A 16584-nucleotide genomic window follows, 5' to 3' on the forward strand; every position below is an offset into this window, starting at 1 on the left:
GGCCTGATATGGATGGACCATTGATTGGATGTATAATGATGCTGGTGATGGCCTCATATTTTTTATTTTCTCACAGTATTTGTTAAGCTCTTACTTTGTGTCAAGTACTAGTCTAAGTGTTGAAGTAGATACAAGTGCTTATTGTGTGCAGAGCACTGTACGAAATGCCCAAGAGAATACAACACAACAATAAATGGACAAATTCCCTGACCACTAAGAGCTTACAGTCTAGAGGGGGGAGACAGACATTAATATAAATGAATGAATTACATATATGTACATAACTTCTGTGGAGCTAGGAGGGGGGAAAAACAAAGGGAGCAAATCAGGGTGACGCCGAAGGGAGTGGGAGAAGAGGAAAGTGGGGGCTTAATATTGATGTCTATCTCCTCACCCCCTAGACTATAAACTCATTGATGGCAGGAAATGTCACTGTTTATTGTTGTATTAATAATAGTGATGGCATTTGTTAAGCACTTACTATGTGCAAAGCACTGTTCTAAGTGCTGGGGAGGTTACAGGGTGATAGATGGTGAGCCGGCAGTTGGGTAGGGACCGTCTCTATATGTTGCCAGCCTGTACTTCCCAAGTGCTTAGTACAGTGCTCTGCACGCAGTAAGCACTCAATAAATACGACTGAATGAATCAGGTTGTCCCACAGAGGGCCTACAGTCTTTATCCCCATTTTACAGATGAGGTAACTGAGGCACAGAGAAGTTAAGTGACTTGCTGCTCTGCACACAGTAAGTAAATTATAATAATAATAATGGTATTTGAAGCAGCATGGCTCAGTGGAAAGAGCACAAGCTTTGGAGTCAGAGGTCATGGGTCTGAATCCCGGCTCTGCCAATTGTCAGCTGTGTGACTTTGGGCAAGTCACGTGACTTCTCTGTGCCTCAGTTCCCTCATCTGTAAAATGGGGATTAAGACTGTGAGCCCCCTGTGGGACTACCTGTTCACCTTGTAACCTCCCCAGCACTTAGAACAGTGCTTTGCACATAGTAAGCACTTAATAAATGCCATTATTATTATTATTATTGTTAAGTACTTACTTTGTGCCAAGCACTGTTCTAAGTGCTGGGGTAAATGCAAGGTAATCAGGTTGCCCCATGTAGGGCTCACAGTCTTAATCCCCATTTTACAGATGAGGTAATTTAGACACAGAGAAGTGAAGTGACTTGCCCAAAGTCACACAGGAGATAAGCAGTGGAGCCAGGATTAGAACCCACGACAATTAATGCAACTGATTGATTGATTGATTAAAGTTAAATAAGTCAGACACAGTTCCTGTCCAACATGAGGCTCTGAATCTAAGTAGAAGGGAGAACAGGTACTTTTAATCCCCATTTTGCAGATGAGGAAACTGAGGCACAGGGAGTTAAGTGACTTGCCCAAGGCCACACAATAGGCAAGTGATGGAGCCAAAATTAGAACCCAGATCCACTGGCTCCCAGTCCCATTCCCTATCTACTAGGCAATGCTATCTTGATATAATATATCACAATTTCCCAGTGGGACATGCCATTCAGCTTAATCATGAGTGTGTTTCTGCACTGGTTCTTTAGTGTATACTTTGGGAAAAGAATCAGTTTGTTCATGTCAATGTGAACGATATTGGGACAATATTTTCAGGAAGAAGTGGACATCCAGCCAAGAATGGGTGTTGTCCAACTGAAAGAGGGAAATTTATCCCTCCTCCTGGAAATACCAAGTTCTGAGCCAGAAAAAATGGTTCCACTTGACTTAATACCTCCCCTCATGATAGAAAAATGAAATGTGAAGATGAAAGCAGCCAGGAAGATAAACATATTATTTGAAATCCTTGACAGGAATCTTTACACTCCACAATCAGTGGAACATTTAAAAAGTAAAATCTCACTCACTGGAAACATTGCACAGTGAAAATCACAAATAAACCGAGGTCAAGCATAACCAAACAGGCCATTGGAATAATGCCCTACTAAAGAGAGTTGAAATACTTCAGTGTAGAAAGGAAAATAGCTGTTGCTGGCATCTTTAGAGAACCTAGAATGCATTCGCAATGCTCACTGGATTTACAGAATTTCCAAAAGCATACTTTAAGGGCTCCTGAAATGTAGTCTCAGATAATAAACAATGAAGTTCCCAAAGGAAATCATTCCTCTTTCATTCATTCATTCAATCGTATTTATTGAGCGCTGACTATGTGCAGAGCACTGTACTAAGCGCTTGGGAAGTGCAAATCATCAACATATAGAGACAGTCCCTACCCAGTGATGGGCTCACAGTCTAGAAAGGGGAGACAGACAACAGAGGATTGGTTTTTTCATTCACATTTAAAAGGGGGAGGCCCAGGGAAGGGAAGTGACTTGCCCAACGTCACCCAGCCGACCAGTGGCGGAGCCGGGATCAGAACCCACGACCCCTGACTCCCAAGCCCGGGCTCTTTCCACCGAGCCACGCCAAAAAGGGTTTTTCCTTTTAAGAACCGAAACACTGATGAAGGGGGTGAGGATTTTGGCAGTGCTGCCATTCCAAAAAAAAAAAAAAAAAAAACCAAGGCGGTTCTCTCGCGTTGGAAAGTGTACGCTGCTGCTCGTATGTCAAGCGTTTAATTCAAAATCCAACTCACACACCGAGGATTCAAGTTATGTTTGCACATATTTATTACTCTATTTATTTATTGTATTTGTACATATCTATTCTATTTATTTTATTTTGTTAGTATGTTTGGTTTTGTTCTCTGTCTCCCCCTTTTAGACTGTGAGCCCACTGTTGGGTAGGGACTGTCTCTATATGTTGCCAATTTGTACTTCCCAAGCGCTTAGTGCAGTGCTCTGCACATAGTAAGCGCTCAATAAATACGATTGATGCTGATGATGATGATGCACGGCATGGTGGATATGAAGGAAATGAGAGACAGCAGAACACCCAAACAACAGATATATGGTGAGTTATGGAATGCAAGAGGACAGAATCAACATTCTAAGAGCATAGAAAACAAAGAATCAGATAGTGGTACAGACAGCAAGCTAATGGCCATGGATTGTTGGATATGGCACACTGCATTCAAAGAAGAGGTTCTTTTTGAGGATAATCTCCAACAGGATCATGAGGCAAAGTTCCAAGTGCTCCAGAGATCAACATGGTAGCACATCTAAGATAGTCCTTCGATGCACACAATGTGTCCAAATCGCTGGTTCCAGCCTTGACCTTTTTGTCAGACATGCACTCAGAGATGAACTTCATTATCATCGGTTTACCCTTCCAGCATGAGGAATGCTATGCAAAGAGAGATAGATGGACAACTGTGCATCTCTCCATTGCTTTCAAAGACAGATTCCATAGATTTCTTTTTATGTTGTGCTATGACCTAGTTAGCACCCGTAATTGCTTCCATGAAAAAAGTCTTAAGTGGAAGAGCACTAAATAAAGGGCAGTTCCTAAGGAAAAAATGCTAAGTGTATTGATGCATTTCCAAGAGTCAAAAATTGACCATAACAATACAAATAGATTTTTAAAGTGTTATAAACACATCACAAGAACAAACAGAAGTGAAACATCCATATGAATCAGTAGTAAAATACTTTGAATTAAATTATTTTATATTCCAATATTTAAATATTTAATTTTCAAAATGTTATGTTTCACATCCAATTCAGAAAAAGGCACCCTGTGCTAACAGACTAGAGGTCTGTCATTACCTATGATGAATAGGTCTGTCACTCTCTAATGCTAAATTGAAGTAAGCTCTAATCACGCTATTCAAGTGGGTTGAAATAGATCCAAGTGTGAAAAGAAGACAGGGAGGAAGCCATCCTTCCTGTCTCACAAGACCCTAACCTTGGCATTATCCTTGAATCATCTCTCATTCAACTCGCATATACAATCTGTCACCAAATCCTGGCATTTCAACCTCCACAACATCCCTGAAATCTACCTTTTCCTCTCCATCCAAACTTCTTCCACTTTAATCCAAGCACTGACCCTATACTGCCTTGATTACTACATCCGTCTCCTTGCTGATCTCCCTGCCTCCTGCCTCTCCCCTCTTCAGTCCATATTTCACTCTGCTCTCTGGATCATTCTACAAAAACGTTCAGGCCATGTTTCCCCACTTGTCAAAAAACTACAATGGTTGCCCATCCACTTCCTCATCAAACAGAAACACCTTACCATTGGCTTTTAAGCCCTCAATCACCTTGCCCCCTCCTACCTTACCTCTCTGCTCTCCTACTACAACCCAATCCACATACTTTGCTCTCTAATACCAACATACTCACTATATCTTGATCTTGTCTATCTCTCCACTGGCCACTCTCCCACCCTCAGCCCCACGGCCTTTATGTACATATCTGTAATTTATGCATCAATGTCTGTCTCAAACTCTAGACTGTGAGCTCACTGTGGGCAGGGAACATGTCTACCAACCCTGTTACATTGTATTCTCCCAAGTGCTTACTACAGTGCTCTGTACACAGTAAGTGCTCAATAAATTTGATTGATTGACTGATTGTTTCAAATCCAATTGCAAAAGCGACATAGAAGGAAGTGGGAGAAAAGGAAATGTCTTAATTGGGAAAGGCTGTTGGGAGGAGATATACTTTTAATAGAGCTTTGAAGGTGGAAAGAGTGAACGTCTGTCAAATGTGAAGAGAGAAGAGATAAGGCCTCACATCAGTAGCATCATCTTCGAATAGTAATAATAACTGTGGGATTTGTTAAGCATTTACTGTGTGTCAGGCACTGTACTAAGTGCTCGGGTGGATACAAGCAAATTGAGTTGGACATAGTCCCTGTCCCTCAGGGGGCTCACAGTCTTAATCCCCATTTTACAGATAAGATAACTGAGGCACTGAAAAGTGAAGTGACTTGCCCAAGGCCACACAGCAGCCAAGTGGATGAGGTAGGACTAGAACCCATGACCTTCTGGCTCCCAGGCCCGTGGTCTTCACTATGCCATGCTGCTAGATAAGGCAATAAAGAAATAGATTCATCTTAGTACTTTCTAGATTATTTATTAAACTAACTAAATTTCTGTGGCATTCAAGATGAATGTTCTCTTTCCCCATCTACTCCCATTAACAATACATCACCACAGCTGGATCTTTCCACTACTCCATCTCACTGGAACCACTTTAAACCCTCCCCAATCCTGCATTTATATTAGATTTGGAATTAGTGGTTCACAGCATGTTGGCAAGATCGAAAGACATACCTGAGATCTTTCACCCTGGAAATTTAAACAGACAGTGCTCTATAATGACATGGGAGGAAATACATGGAGTTTTATGTGTGGTAAGCAACTGTTCAGAAGCAAGTGTTCTCTACTGGGGGGATTATGCCATGAAACTGACTGCTATCTTTACGACCACTGTAGGTGCTCCTCCTTTGGAAGCTGTGATCTGCTCATGTTTGTTGCATTTCTGGCCACAAGATAACATGATTTGGGATCTAAAGAAAAACTTGAAATTGAAATAGCTCTTTGTTGCTTGAATTAAATATTAGGGCCAATGGGGTAAATGTCTCAGAGCTGTAATCTTCAATCAATCAATCAATGTATTGAGTGCTTACTGTGTGCAGAACTGAACTACTTATGTTCCCAACTGTGATGAGCCCACATCAAGCTGCCTTTTTAGTGACTGTTCATGTTCCATGAACCACAGCAACAAGGAAGCGACTCATAAGGCAATGAGGCACTCTATTTGAGGCAAGTGATTGCTGGCCCATGGGGTGGAGCATGGAGGGAGGCCTGGCTTTCTCTCCCTGTTCTACCCAGTAATGGGCCTAGACTGCCAATGACTGCCAATTAGGCCCTAGCTGCGATGCCTAAGACAGTTAAAACGTGTTTGGTTTGAATCATGAGGGGGCATGCAGAGACACAAAGGGGACATGCAGACTGGGGGTATCCGGAGACAGCAGAGCCTTGCAGAAGGTACAGAGGGTAGTACATGCAGCAGGAGAGCAATAGAAGCGGCACTTGGAAGCAGAAAGAAGAAGCATTGGCTGAAAGGGCTCCTTTTACCACAGACTGGTATTGGACCCTTGGATAGTGGAGTGAGTGTGTGTATATATGTGTCACTCCCTTGCACATTGGTAAAAAGTAAAAAAAGTAAAAAAAAAGTAAAGTAAAAAATAGATTTTTTACTAAGTTAAAAAAAACTTCTCAGAGTAACCTTGGTGATCAGAGATGTGGTTTGACTTCTACTACATGTCTCTGAGGCTCCCCCGGTCCAGGAAGATCCTGGTTGGTATGAACTGGGGGGCTTATGATACCCACCAAACCCTGTCTTCCCCTGCCTTTCCCATCACCGTAGACAACACCACCACCCTCCCTCACAGGTCCATATCCTTGACATTATTCTAGACTCATCTTTCTCATTCTACCCACATATGCAATCTGTCACCAAGTCCTGCCAATTCTAACTTCACAACATTTGTAAAATTCCTCACTTTCCTCTACATCCGAACTGCTACCATCCTGATCCAGGCCCTTATCCTATCCCACCTTGATTAATGCATCCACCTCTTCGCTAACCCCCGGTCTCCTGTCTCCCCCATTCTAATCCATGCTACACTCTGCAACAGAAGTATTCAGCCCATGTTGTCCAACTCTTCAAAAACCTCCAGTGACTGCCCATCCACTTTTGCATTGAAGAGAAGCTCCTTACCATTGTCTTTAAAGTACTCAATCAGCTTGTCCCATCCTACTCACCTCATTAATGCCCTATTACCACTGAGCCTGCACATTCCACTCCTCTTTCACCAGCTTCCTCACTATGCCCTAGTTATTCCTATTTTGCTGTCAACCCCACTCCCATGTTCTCCCCTTAGCCTGGAATTTCCTCCCACTCCAAATATGCCAGACCACCTCTCACTCCATCTTCAAAGCATTATTGCGGTTACGTCTTCTCCAACAGGCCTTTCCCAATTTAACCCCCTTTTCCCCGGCTCACTCTCCCTTCTTCCTCATTTATGCATTTTGACCTGTGACCTTTGGAAATTTGATAATCGCCCTACCTCCAACTCACAGCACTTATGTACAAATCTTCAAATGATATATTATAAATTACTTATTCATATTAAGGTTTGCCTATCTCTCTAGATAATAAGCTCATTATGGACAGGAATTATCTGCTAATTTTGTTGTACCGTACTCTCCCAAATACTTAGTCCAGTGCTCTGCACATAGTAAGTGCTCAATAAATATGATTGACTGCAGAGCACTGTACTGAGTGCTTGGAAAAGTACAATATAACAATATAATAGACACATTTCCTACCCACAATGGTCTTACAATCTAGAGGGGAAGATTATAGTCTTAGAACACCAGCCTTCACAAACAAAAAATCGTATAATTCCTGAATGTTATACTTTTATTTGGAATACAAAGAATTGTCGCACACACAGAGCAGATCCAGGAATAAAGTTGAATTAAAAACCTTTGAAAAAAGATTAATATCCTCAATGATAATCAAGTAATCAATAATCAAGTAATCAATCAATCAACCATTTTTACTAAGTGATTACTGTGTGGAAAGCAATATATTCAGTGCTTACTAAACCAGACTTGAATAGAAATCTCTCTTCAAACACTCATATTCTCAGTTTGGCAAAAATTCACAATCTCCACCTTCAAATGAACTTCATTATGATCCTTATTTATGGAGTACTTACTTTGTAAAAGAACACCCTGCTAAGCATTTGGGAGGGCACAGTAGAATTATCAAAGAACTTATGATACAGTTGGGGAGACAACAGAGTTTAGGTACTATAGGGGAAAGCCCTTGAGGTCAAACACTGTGTATCCTTATCAGCAGAGTGAAATGGCCTGAGTGTCTTCTTTGGACTGAAATTTACAACTGGAACTAATTGATCAATGAATCAATTTCATTAATTGACCCCTTACTGTGTGCAGAACACTATAATGAGCACTTGAGAGAGTATAAGGTCACAGTTGGTATTAATAATAATAAGTATGGTATTTGCTAAGTGCTTACTATGTGCCAGGCACTGTACTAAGCCCTGGAGTGGATACAAGCAAATTGGGTTGGACACAGTCCCTGCCCTATGTGGGGCTCACAGTCTCAATCCTCATTTGGCAGATGTGGGAACTGAGGCACAGAGAAGTTAAATGATTTGCACAAGGTCGCACAGCAGGCAAGTGGCAGAGGAGGGATTAGAACCCATGACCTTCTGACTGCCAGGCCTGTGCTTCCTTGCCCACAACCAAGTCACAGAGACCCAGCCAGCATCACCATTGGACGCAGTCATGGTCCCCAAAGCTCCGTGGGATTTTCCATTTTTAATCTTAGTACATGGTCTTAAGTGGTGTATTAATAATTAATGAAAATAATTATGGTAATTAAGTGCTTACTATGTGTCAGATACTGTTCTAAGCCCTGGGCTAGATACCAGTTAATCAGGTCAGATAAAGAACCTGTCCCATATGGGGTTCACAGTCTAAAAAGAGGGTGAACAGGTATCAAATCCCCATTTTACAGTTGAGGAAACTGAAGTCCGGGGAAGTTATGTGACTTGCCCCAAGTCACACAGCAGGGAAGTGGTGGAGCTGGGATTCATTCATTTATTCATTCAATTGTATTTATTGAGTGCTTACTGTTTGCAGAGCACAGTACTAAGCACTTGGGAAGAACAAATTGGCAACCTATACCCAACAATGGGCTCACAATCTAGAAGGGGGAGATAGATTTTTTTAAAAAAGTAGACAGGTGTCAATTCAACAGAATAAATAGAATTATAGCTATATACACATCATTAATAAGAGTAATAAATACGTACAGATATACACTACTGCTGTGGGAAGGGGAAGGGTAGAGAGGGGATGGGGATGGGAGGAGGAAGAGGAGAGGAAAAATGGGGGGCTTAGTCTGGGAAGGCCTCCTGGAGGAATTGAGCTCTCAGTATAGCTTTGAAGGGAGGAAGAGCACTATTTTGATGGATGTGTGGAGGGTGGGCATTCCAGGCCAGGAGGAGGACATGGGCCAGGGATTGATGGTGGGACAGGCGAGAACGAGGCACAGTGAGGAGGTTAGTGGCAGAGGAGCGGAGGGTGCGGGCTGGGCTGTAGAAGGAGAGAAGGGAGGTGAGGTAGGAGGGGGCAAGGTAATGGAGAGCTTTGAAGCTGATAGTGAGGAGTTTTTGCTTGATTCGAAGGTTGATAGGCAACCACTGGATTTTTGAGGAGGGGAGTGACATGCCCAGAGTGTTTCTGTACAAAGATAATCCTGGAAGCAGAGTGAAGTATAGACTGAAGTGGGTAGAGACAGGAGGATGGGTGACCAGAAAAGAGGCTGATGCAGTAATCCAGTCGGGATAGGATGAGAGATTGAACCAGCAAGGTAGCAGTTTGGATGGAGAGGAAAGGGCAGATCTTAGCGATGTTGTGGAAGTGAGACCGGCAGATTTTGGTGACGGATTGGATGTGTGGAATGAATGAGAGAGCAGAGTCAAGGATGACACCAAGGTTGTGGGTTTGTGAGATGGGAAGATGGTAGTGCCATCTACAGTGACAGGAAAGTCAGAGAGAGGAAAGGGTTTGGGAGGCAAGATAAGGAGCCCAGTCTTGTACATGTTGAGTTTTAGATGGTGGGGAGACATCCCGATGGAGATGTCCTAAAGGCAGGAGGAGATACGAGCCTGGAGGGAGGGAGAGAGAACAGGGGTGGAGATGTAGATTTGGGTATCATCAGCATAGAAATGATAGTTGAAACCATGGGATTATGACTCTCAGGCCCACACTCTTTCCACTAACAATAATAATGATGGTATTTGTTAAGAACTTACTCTGTTGGAGGCATTGTACTAAGTTCTGGGGTGGATACAAGCAAATTGGGTTGGACACCGTTTCTGTCCCACGTGGGGCTCACAGTTTAAATCTCCATTTTTCAAACAAGGTAACTGAGGCACAGAAAAGTTAATTGACTTGCCCAAGGGCACATAGCAGATGAGTGGCAGAGGCAGGATTACAACCTATGACCTTCTGACTCCTAGGCCTGTGCTCTATCCACTAGGCCATCCTGTTTCCCTACTTTTGCAACATTCTTCATTCTGCCCAAGGAAATATGGCAAGAGTCTGACATGGATCCTCTCTGTGCGCAGTAAGCGCTCAATAAATACAACTGAATGAATGAATAAATGATTCTTACGTCATTGGCCCTAGTTCCTGTTGTTTGTCCTTCCCCAAAGGACCTTGGGGAAATAATCTAATTCAAGAGTTCAGCCATCATCATTTATTTCTTTTCTTTTCTTTTGTGTTCATCCACTCTCCAAAAGAAATAAAAAAATGATTGCTATGTATCATCAGGAAAAGGATATCATTCTGGAGCTTGTGGGGCTAAAATCCTTTTATAATATATTCGTTTCTTGCTTGGCTCTGAGTGGCCAAGCTTGTATTTATCATCCAAAGGTCAGAATGGAGTTGAACGTATGAGTCAACATCAATAATTGAGGGAAAATGTCTATGGCCCAATGAGGCAGTCAGACTGCATTATTAATAGTGTTAACTGAAATGTGAAATGTATCTTCGATGGGTCAGATTTCATTAACAGAGCATCTACATTTCACTCAGACTAATTTCACTACTTGCTGATATTCCATTAACAGATGGCATTTCTTTTTCACACCTAACCTTCCTCAAGTTTGAAAACTAAAATTTAAAGGGTGCGTTTTTTTTTTGAAAAGCAGAAAATCTGTGAAATCTGTTTTGCTAAGATGAGAAACGCTTAGCCAGTGCCATCACCTATTTTTTCCTTTTCTTTTTTAATTCGGGCTGGGTAAAATCAATAGGTCCCCTAAGTGACTGTTTTATTTGGGTTGCTGATATAGTGAATAATAATAATGATGGCATTTATTAAGTGCTTACTATGTTCAAAGCACTGTTCTAAGCGCTGGGGAGGTTACAAGGTGATCAGGTTGTCCCACAGGGGGCTCACAGTCAATCCCCATTTTACCGATGAGGTAACAGGCACAGAGAAGTTAAGTGACTTGCCCAAAGTCACACAGCTGACAATTGGCAGAGCCGGAATTTAAACCCCTGACCACTGACTCCAAAGCCCGTGCTCTTTCAACTGAGCCACACTGAAGTCTCACAAGACACCAGAAAAACATTTCCCTGGACTCAGGCAAGGTTCTAAGTGTGGAAGGAATGGAGCACCTTTATTTCCGAGAGACCAATGGCCTGAAATTACCAGTTTGTCTTTGTCAGTCATGTCACTGATGAGCTAGTCCCAAGGAGACCCTTAGGTTGCTTAATATTTTGTGGGTGCCTGTCTGCACCCACACTTCTGTGGAATGTCAATATCCCATCAGTTCTGGCCTTCCTATTGTGCAGTGAATAGTAAAGTGGCTAACGGGTGCACCTCCAAATGCATAGGGATCGCAAAAGGGGACAGGAGAGCTGAGTCGGAAAAGCGTTCTTGGGGTTGTGATTTTAGGAGGCTTTTGAAGATTGGAAGAGTAGTGGTCTGTTTTATATAAAGGTGGAGGGAGGGGGTCAGCAGCAAAAAAGAGATGGAGGAGTAGTCTTGTGGATAGAGCACAGCCCTGGGAGTCAGAAGGACCTGGGTTCTAATCCCAGCTTGTACTGTACTGACCACTTGCGAGAGTACAATGCATCAGAGTTGGTAGACATGGTCCCTGCCCATAGCAAGCTTACAGTATAGAGGGGGAAAAAGACATTAACATAAATGCATACTTTGTAACATAAAATTTACTGATATGTACACAGGTCCTGTGGGGCTGAGGGGGGGGGGGTGAATACTAAATACTCAACTGGTACAGATCCAGATGTGTAAACGATGCAGAAGGGAGAGATGATTACTTTCCCCTGCCTTCAAAACCTTAGTGAAGGCACATCTCCTCCAAGAGGCCTTCCCAGACCAAGCCCCACTTTTCTTCATATCCCATTCCCTTCTGCGTCACCCTGACTTGCTCCTTTTGCTCTTCCCCCACTCTCCCCGCCCCACAGCACTTACGCATATATCTGTAATTTCACTCATTTCTGTAATTTTGTTTATTTATATTGATGTCTATCTCCCCTCCGTAGACTGTAAGCTCGTTGTGGGCAGGACTTGTCTCTCTTTATTGTGGTATTGTACTTTCCCAAGTGCTTAGTACATGGCTTTACACACAGTAAGTGTTCAATAACTACAAGTGAATGAGTGAACGAATGAGAGGGAGTCAGGGAAAAGAGGGCTTAATCGGGGAAGGGCTCTTGGAATGGAGATTAAATTCCTGGCCTCCCTTCTACTTAGACTGTGAACCCTGTGAGGGATAGGGACTCAGACATCCACTTGGGACTGAGGAGTGTTTCAGGAGACAGAAAGGAAAAGTTACAGGTGTTAGATGATCCTTTAACCTTGAGCACGTGCATCAGGAAGGCAACCAACCCATGGCTGTTTTGTGCTCTAGCTCCCTGGTTCTTCTGGGCTGAGTCCTGAGCCAGATGGAATGTGGGAGCTAAGTTTCTTACAAACACTTTGTGAAAAAGAATTATTATATTTACTCTCATATTTTCCCTCACTGCATAATTGCCCCACCACAAGTTTTGAAGAGTAAATACCACCTAATTACAGGTAGTGAGGAAGAGGAAGAGAACATGACAATGCAGTAGAGTTGGGGAGGAGGGAGCTTCTTCACTATGACGGGGAGAAGAGGAAAAGACAGGTGAAAATGTGATAACCCATTTTGGTGAGGGATTTTTGTCACTGATGTGAGTGACCTCCAAAGGAGGAGGAAGAGGTGACAGCCTAGCAGGGAGGGAGAGTTCATTCATTCATTCATTCAATCGTATTTGTTGAGTGCTTAATGTGAGCAGAGCACTGTACTAAGCACTTGGGAAGTACAAATAGGCAACATATAGAGATAGTCCCTACCCAAAACAGGCTCAAAGTCTAGAAGTTAATTTCCTGAATGCTTATTGTGCTCATTCAAGAAGTAAAAGCCAGCCTCAAGTGTTTTCTTACCTTCCTCTTCTTTTCCCCCCTTTTTTTACTTTTCCTCTTTTCCCCTTATTGTTAGAACTTAATTCTTATATGACCTGCATATTCACCCAATGCATATTTTCATTTAATCAAATTATTTGAAAAAGTGGGCCATAATGTGAGTAAATATGGTAGTTTACGCAGTTGGACTATCATGACCCTTAGAGCCTTCTCATGCTGATGGACTAGCAGAAGGAGTAAAAGTCTGGAGGAAAAACTGCAGGAGGAAGACAGGGAGACTCAACAGTCTTTTCTGACATCAGTCTTTCAGCTGTCCAACTCAACTGCGAATAGTATAGTTTTGAGCTGGTCTGTCCCCTGTTCGGTACAGATTCTGCACCTGCTATTTCCATATCTGATATTTTTTAACAACTCCTGGTGCTTAGTTCCATTCATTCAATCATATTTATTGAGCACTTACTGTATGCAGAACACTGTACTAAGTGCTTGGGAAGTACAAGTTGGTAACATATAGAGATGGTCCCTACCCAATAGCGGGCTCACAGTCTAGAAGCATGATTCAGACATGCTCCCCTGAGCTCACCTGGTAAGGAGATGCAAATCTAGGGTAACCAGGGACCTGATGTCCCCTAGGAAAACCCTTTAAGTACTCCCAAAATCAGCATACTGCTGAAAATGTCTTATAAAATCAATCATTTATATTTATCAAGTACTTAAGGTGTGCAGAGCACTGTACTAAGCACTTGGGAGAGTACAATATAACCATTATAACAGACACATTCCCTGTCCACAACAAGCTTATAGTCTAGATGGCAAAACAGACATTAATATAAATAAATACACTATGGAAATGTGGATAAGTGCTGTGCAGGTGGAATGGGTGGATGAGTGAAGGGAGCAAGTGAGGGCAATGAAGAAGGGGGAGCGAGAAGCAGAAAAGAGGGCTTAGTCAGAGAAGGCCTCTTGGAGGAGATGTACCTTCAATAAAGCTTTGAAGTAGGGGAGAGTAATTGTCTGTCAGATTCGAGGAGGGAGGGCATTACAGGCCAGCAGCAGGATGTGGGTGAGAGGTAGGTGGTGCGATAGATGAGATTGAGGTACAGTGAGAATGTTAGCATAAGAGGAGCAAAGTGTGTGGGCTGAATTGTAGTAGGAGAGTATCAAGGTGAGGTAGAAGCCCAGGATGCCCTTGGATGCTCCCTGCATTTTCTATATTGACTGTCTCATTCACTTGTAATGACTGCTGGAGGGGAGGTCACATCATCAGGTGGGTTTATATGGGTTGGCAGCATTTTCAAAAAAAGAAAAAACAGCATATGTTCAAAGCGCTGGGGTAGATACAAGGTAATCAGGTTGTCCCACGAGGGGCTCACAGTCTTCATCCCCATTTTGCGGATGAGGGAACTGAGGCCCAGAGAAGTGAAGTGACTTGCCCAAAGTCACACAGCTGACAAGTGGTGGGGCCGGGATTTGGACCCGCGGCCTCTGACTCCAAAGCCCGTGCTCTTTCCACCGAGCCACGCTGCTTCCCATCTTGTACTTTCCAAGTGCTTAGCATAGTGCTCTGCACACAGTAAGCGCTCAACCAATACGATTGAATGAATGAATGAATCCCAGCTCTGTCACTGACCTTCTGTGGACTTTGGGAAAATTACTTTACCTCTGTGAACCTCAGTTTCCTCATCGGCATGATGAGAATGAATTACTTGCTCCCCATCTTTCAGAGATTGTGAGTCCTGAGTGGTAAAGGAACCGGTTCGTATCTGTACATATCTATTCTATTTATTTTATTTTGTTAGTATGTTCAGTTTTGTTCTCTGTCTCCCCCTTCTAGACTGTGATCCCACTGTTGGGTAGGGACTGTCTCTATATGTTGCCAACTTGTGCTTCCCAAGTGCTTAGTACAGTGCTCTGCACACAGTAAGCGCTCAATAAATATGATTGATTGATTGATTGATTGAACCCCATTTGGGCATTCAGGGAACAGAAGAGGTCAGTTAGGTTTTCCATTTCTCTAAATAAGTTGTAAATTCAGAAAGCAAACCTTAACTGGAAAACTTTTAGTGAGGGAATCCAAAAACAGGATAAACAGCTTCCAGTTATTCTGTTCAACAAGGATGCATATTTCCATTTGTTTCCCCTGGTCAAAATGTTAGTTTCACATGGGATTCAGCGCTTCCTTCTCTGGAAAGATGCTAGATTGCATTATTCTTGTCTGAAAAATAGTCAAGTGTCGAGGGGATGAGTGTATGATAGGATAAAGTGAAAGAAAGAGAAGCATATGGATATTGGTCTCTTTTGAATGAATATCCATCATTATGCTAGAAAAAGATCAATGGCTTCATCATTTTGCTGCACAAATACCTGATTTCATTATATCCTAGTGAGCTATTTCCATTTTAGCCTGAAATTGGATATTTCTGAAGTCCTGGAAATTGCATCAGACACACCACATGTTTGAATGTAAAAGGTAAAAGAAAGAAAATTTTAACTGGACAATATTTATAGCACCAAGCCTAGATCAAACAATATCTTCCTCGGGTCGTGAATCAAAATCACTGAAACGGAAATACACTCCACCCTGAGTGAGATGCATGAGCAGATATTACATTCATTATAAGACGTACTACCACCCACACACTGCATTCCATATTTGACTTTATAAAAAGACTTACCAGTTTGGGGAAGGGGATACTTCAGTGCCCTAAAAAACCTGAGTGAAAAACAAACCATTAAAAATAATTGAGATGAAGGCAATTCTAAGGGTGTGAAACCAGCAAGAATAGATAATGGATCTTAAATAAACATATAATTCAAACCAGTCACCCGAGCTAGCATGGGGTCTTATGGCCAGGGTCCAAATACTGATAACAATAATAATAGTAACAATACTTACTAGTGCTTACTGTGTGCCAAGAACTGTACTAAGTCCTGGGGTGGACACAAAATAATCAGGCCCCACATGGGGCTTCCAGACTAACTAGATGGGAGAACAGCTATTGAATCCCCATTTCGCAGAAGAGAGAACTGAGGCACAGAGAAGTTGTGATTTCCTGAAGATCACACAGCAGGCAAGTGGTGAAGCTGGGATTAGAATCCAGGTCTTCTCACACCCAGCCCAATGCTCTTTCCAAATAAAGGCAGTAGCAAAGTCCAATAGTATTACAAACTGAGACTCCTGGAAGATTTATGGGATTCTGATCCTTCCCACTTTCGTCCAGCCTTTCTGTATCTGTTTGGCCCTTTCCTCCCCATACTATTAGTCAGCATTTCCTTCCTCTTCTGATTGTCTTTCCTTCTTTTGCTTTTTCTCTTATCCCTCCAATATTTCCTTCCCCTTTTACCATTTACACTCCCTCTTCCATCTCCCTCCCTCTGTAATCTCCCGTCTTCTGTTTTTGTCCTTCTTCTTCCCCGTTCCTTAATATCCCTCCTCCTACCTCCCAGCCAATGTCTACCTTTGCTGCTTCCTGTTTGGTCTCCTTGAGGCATCACACCTGAACTTCTCTCTTTGTTCCTTTCCTTTTCGTACTCTACTGTATTCTGCCATCGTCATCTTCTTTTCTTCCCTCTCTCCTGCCCTGTTTCCCAAACACTTTCTCCACTTACTCCTACAACTTCTGACTTCTGGTTTCTAAAC

Source organism: Tachyglossus aculeatus, chromosome 1, assembly GCF_015852505.1.
Source record: "Tachyglossus aculeatus isolate mTacAcu1 chromosome 1, mTacAcu1.pri, whole genome shotgun sequence".
Taxonomy (NCBI): Eukaryota; Metazoa; Chordata; class Mammalia; order Monotremata; family Tachyglossidae; genus Tachyglossus; species Tachyglossus aculeatus.